Source organism: Paramormyrops kingsleyae, chromosome 24, assembly GCF_048594095.1.
Source record: "Paramormyrops kingsleyae isolate MSU_618 chromosome 24, PKINGS_0.4, whole genome shotgun sequence".
Taxonomy (NCBI): domain Eukaryota; kingdom Metazoa; phylum Chordata; class Actinopteri; order Osteoglossiformes; family Mormyridae; genus Paramormyrops; species Paramormyrops kingsleyae.
The window spans coordinates 29773-35475 of NC_132820.1; positions in this window are offsets into that span (position 1 = coordinate 29773).

The window sequence follows — 5703 nt, forward strand, 5'->3', positions numbered from 1 at the left end:
TCTTGCGGACTTGACCAGACCTCTTCATAGGAGACTCACTTTCTCAACCTTGTCTGGGCAGATTGTGGTAACCTTACGGTGTCAACAAGCAATCTGTTAACCTGAACAAGGGGTAAGTATACGGCCCTCCCAGGTCCACTTGGACAGCACGTGGGATGTGGTGGTCTATGGCGTCAAAGACCTTAAACGTGGCCAAGTCTTCTATGGGGGTTAGCCCCACTCATACAACAGCACATTTTTGCACCACATATGTTTGATTCTGCCTTACATAATTTTAGCTTAACTTTAAATCGCTAAACACTTACCTTCGCAAACTTACCTTTAGATGTAACCATTTTAGCCAAAATACTTACCGTTCAATTCCAAAACCAATAATTTTAAACAAAACTTAAAGCTTGGCACAGACCAAAATAAATTCTCTTAAAAGATCCAATTAACCACCTTTAGCTGTTAATGCCAGGCTTAGCCTAACCATAACCCTAAATTGGCTATGGGACACGCCCCGGGACTTGATCACCCCGGGGTCCTGCCTTCGAGTGAGGGTGTCTGGTGGTAAATGGTGAAACACCCGATGATCTCGAGGTACACCACTGATGAGGTGTCCCACAATTCTTTTAAAACCGTAAACCTTTTCAATCTAAACTTAAATCTAAACTTTAAACTAAACTTCAATCTAAAAACTTCAAATCTACTTACCCTTCTTATGACCTAAACCTAACTTTTAACTAGCCTCAACCTTAGTCATTTTCTAACCTTAACCACTTAGGGTTATTGCCTAAACCTAAACTAAATTAGTTCTTTTGACTGCCTAAGATTACAGTTAACTAAATTAACCTTAACCTTTGTCTCTCTCTAAACCTAACCAATCGGGATATATGCCTAAACTTAACCTTTAAAAACAGGCCTAACACTTTCGGATCCAAGCCTTCAACATTTAATAAATCATGTTAACCTAGTTAACCGTAATGTATATTGACAACAAAATAAACCTTAACCTAATACTCTAAAAACTTTTACGTTATTTAGACACCGTGGTGACTCATGAAGTATGCAATGAACGTGATTACTGGACCCTGGGAATAGAGTGACAAGCGCCGGCCCGTGCATTGCCTTTGGCTCTCTATACCAAACTGCTCTAGTCGTCAGACAGAGTGGGGAGAGTCATCGAGATAGAACTACTTACACCTAACCCGCCAGTGCCTTCGGACAACCATTCCCATGGGCAGCCGCATATAATCACGACCCGGTCTGTTGGACCGGTGGGGGGTAGAAGGGCTACTCCGCCTATGTCCATCTAGCTGGTTCAATGGATCTTCTTTGCAAACTTCTGATCACCAATAAAATAGAATTTATTAGAATCCATGGTCAGGGATTTTCCATGCCCCTTTCTGCTCTAGTGACGAGTTTGAGAGGAGCAATGGGAGCAGAGCACGCCTAACCCGGCGGGGTTGTTGTTGAGACCTAACCCGGTCCGCTACTTCCAAGTCTCTGATTCATTCCTAACCTGGTTCTATAAATAATTACTATATCAATTTACTTACCTTAAATATACATCACTACCTCTAATCTATATAATATAATAACTAAATCTGTTTACTTACCTTTAATAACCAAAAATGGGATTTCCCACGTCCCTCTCTGATCTATTTAGGAGCTAGAGGGGTTCGATGTGAGCAGGGCTTGCCTACTCCGGCAAGGTTGTTGTTGAGACCTAACCCGGTACGCAACTTCCAGCCCCTGATCCATCTCCACTCTGGATCGGTAACTTAAATAGTCTAAAATATTTAAGTAGGAGACTAGGAGCTAGAGGGGTTTGATGTGAGCAGGGCTTGCCTACTCCGGCAAGGTTGTTGTTGAGACCTAACCCGGTACGCAACTTCCAGCCCCTGATCCATCTCCACTCTGGATCGGTAACTTAAATAGTCTAAAATATTTAAGTAGGAGACTAGGAGCTAGAGGGGTTTGATGTGAGCAGGGCTTGCCTACTCCGGCAAGGTTGTTGTTGAGACCTAACCCGGTACGCAGCTTCCAGCCCCTGATCCATCTCCACTCTGGATCGGTAACTTAAATAGTCTAAAATATTTAAGTAGGAGACTAGGAGCTAGAGGGGTTTGATGTGAGCAGGGCTTGCCTACTCCGGCAAGGTTGTTGTTGAGACCTAACCCGGTACGCAGCTTCCAGCCCCTGATCCATCTCCACTCTGGATCGGTAACTTAAATAGTCTAAAATATTTAAGTAGGAGACTAGGAGCTAGAGGGGTTTGATGTGAGCAGGGCTTGCCTACTCCGGCAAGGTTGTTGTTGAGACCTAACCCGGTACGCAGCTTCCAGCCCCTGATCCATCTCCACTCTGGATCGGTAACTTAAATAGTCTAAAATATTTAAGTAGGAGACTAGGAGCTAGAGGGGTTTGATGTGAGCAGGGCTTGCCTACTCCGGCAAGGTTGTTGATTGAGACCTAACCCGGTACGCAACTTCCAGCCCCTGATCCATCTCCACTCTGGATCGGTAACTTAAATAGTCTAAAATATTTAAGTAGGAGATTAGGATCTGGAGGGGTTTGATGTGAGCAGGGCTTGCCTACTCCGGCAAGGTTGTTGATTGAGACCTAACCCGGTACGCAACTTCCAGCCCCTGATCCATCTCCACTCTGGATCGGTAACTTAAATAGTCTAAAATATTTAAGTAGGAGATTAGGATCTGGAGGGGGTTGATGTGAGCAGGGCTTGCCTACTCCGGCAAGGTTGTTGTTGAGACCTAACCCGGTACGCAACTTCCAGACCCTGATCCATCTCCACTCTGGATCGGTAACTTAAATAGTCTAAAATATTCAAGTAGGAGATTAGGAACTGGAGGGGTTTGATGTGAGCAGGGCTTGCCTACCCCGGCAAGGTTGTTGTTGAGACCTAACCCGGTACGCAACTTCCAGCCCCTGATCCATCTCCACTCTGGATCGGTAACTTAAATAGTCTAAAATATTTAAGTGGGAGATTAACCAGGTTTACAACTTCCGGCCCCTAATTTACTCGTAGTTACAATGCCTAAACCTAAGACTTTGAGGGTCAATGCCTAACCCCTAAAAAACGAGAGATTTTGCCTAATCCTAAACCATAACCTCGGCAATAATGCCTAAACCTAAAAAACTGAGGACATTGCCTAAACCTAAATTTAACACCTTAATTTGGCTCTTTTTAACCTGATCCAGATACCTCATTCTAACCCTAACCTCTTAGGAACCCATACTATAACCTTAACCTCTTAGGAACCATAACCCTAACCATTACACCTTAGAAACCCATACTATAACCCTTACACCTTAGGAACCCAAACTCTAACCCTTACACCTTAGCCATAACAACTAGGGAAACCTAAAGCCTAATTCCTGTCTGGAATCCCAACCGCAATCCGGAACCCCTGGGCTATCGCCTATCTGGAGCCCTAACCTGGATCCCTTGGCCTAATTCCTGTCTGGAACCCATGTTCTTTTTGGAACCTCTATTCCTTGTCTGGAACCCTATATCTTAAAGCCCTGCATTCTCTAATCTTAACCCTGAAGGTTTGTCAGGGTTTTCCTTCAACAGGACGTAGTCTTCCCTGGCCGAGACTCCAATTGGTGAGTCAATCTTGAATCGACCAATAATGGATTCTACTACAACCATAGTATAACCAGTATTAATTTCACAAAGGAGGCCCCAAGAGGCCCCATGGGAGACGAGGTCTCACCGGCGGATCCGAAAATCCATGACCCGGCCTTCATCTCGGCCGGAACCCCATGAATTTCACGAGTGTTTTCACTCGCGGTTTCAATTTTGTTCTTTTTACCCATAATGCACCTGAATGCATAATTATTTTAACCACGCCCATCAAGGATTTTTACCCATAATGCACCATTATGCATAATTATTTTAGCCACGCCCACCCAGGACTTTTACCCATAATGCACTTGGTCGATGGAAACTTTCTTTACACGCGAATATCTCGCCTTCCGTAAGTCCGATCGAGATAGAAAGCATACCACCGGACTCGTCTCGACCTCCTCTATCTACTTACACGGTAAGTCTTTATTATTCTTCCTTATTATTTATTTTTTTTCCCCCACCACGAGCGAAAAGCCGGGTTCCCATTATAGAGTACCCACTTGGCCCTGGACCTTCTTGCACACACCCCGTCGTCACGAATCATCATTTAGACCTTCGAGACTTCCAGATCCTCATCAGGACCTTGAGCACAATCTCCAAGGCCTTTTTGAAGGCTATTTCCTTGGATCCTCCAGGAGACCCTCATCCTACTAGAACCATCAGTAAGATTCTTCTTGGACTCTGGTCGGGCCGGGAGTCTGCTCCACATCCAGTTCCCTGGGTGTCTGCTTGTTCTCCTTTTCTTGCGGACTTGACCAGACCTCTTCATAGGAGACTCACTTTCTCAACCTTGTCTGGGCAGATTGTGGTAACCTTACGGTGTCAACAAGCAATCTGTTAACCTGAACAAGGGGTAAGTATACGGCCCTCCCAGGTCCACTTGGACAGCACGTGGGATGTGGTGGTCTATGGCGTCAAAGACCTTAAACGTGGCCAAGTCTTCTATGGGGGTTAGCCCCACTCATACAACAGCACATTTTTGCACCACATATGTTTGATTCTGCCTTACATAATTTTAGCTTAACTTTAAATCGCTAAACACTTACCTTCGCAAACTTACCTTTAGATGTAACCATTTTAGCCAAAATACTTACCGTTCAATTCCAAAACCAATAATTTTAAACAAAACTTAAAGCTTGGCACAGACCAAAATAAATTCTCTTAAAAGATCCAATTAACCACCTTTAGCTGTTAATGCCAGGCTTAGCCTAACCATAACCCTAAATTGGCTATGGGACACGCCCCGGGACTTGATCACCCCGGGGTCCTGCCTTCGAGTGAGGGTGTCTGGTGGTAAATGGTGAAACACCCGATGATCTCGAGGTACACCACTGATGAGGTGTCCCACAATTCTTTTAAAACCGTAAACCTTTTCAATCTAAACTTAAATCTAAACTTTAAACTAAACTTCAATCTAAAAACTTCAAATCTACTTACCCTTCTTATGACCTAAACCTAACTTTTAACTAGCCTCAACCTTAGTCATTTTCTAACCTTAACCACTTAGGGTTATTGCCTAAACCTAAACTAAATTAGTTCTTTTGACTGCCTAAGATTACAGTTAACTAAATTAACCTTAACCTTTGTCTCTCTCTAAACCTAACCAATCGGGATATATGCCTAAACTTAACCTTTAAAAACAGGCCTAACACTTTCGGATCCAAGCCTTCAACATTTAATAAATCATGTTAACCTAGTTAACCGTAATGTATATTGACAACAAAATAAACCTTAACCTAATACTCTAAAAACTTTTACGTTATTTAGACACCGTGGTGACTCATGAAGTATGCAATGAACGTGATTACTGGACCCTGGGAATAGAGTGACAAGCGCCGGCCCGTGCATTGCCTTTGGCTCTCTATACCAAACTGCTCTAGTCGTCAGACAGAGTGGGGAGAGTCATCGAGATAGAACTACTTACACCTAACCCGCCAGTGCCTTCGGACAACCATTCCCATGGGCAGCCGCATATAATCACGACCCGGTCTGTTGGACCGGTGGGGGGTAGAAGGGCTACTCCGCCTATGTCCATCTAGCTGGTTCAATGGATCTTCTTTGCAAAC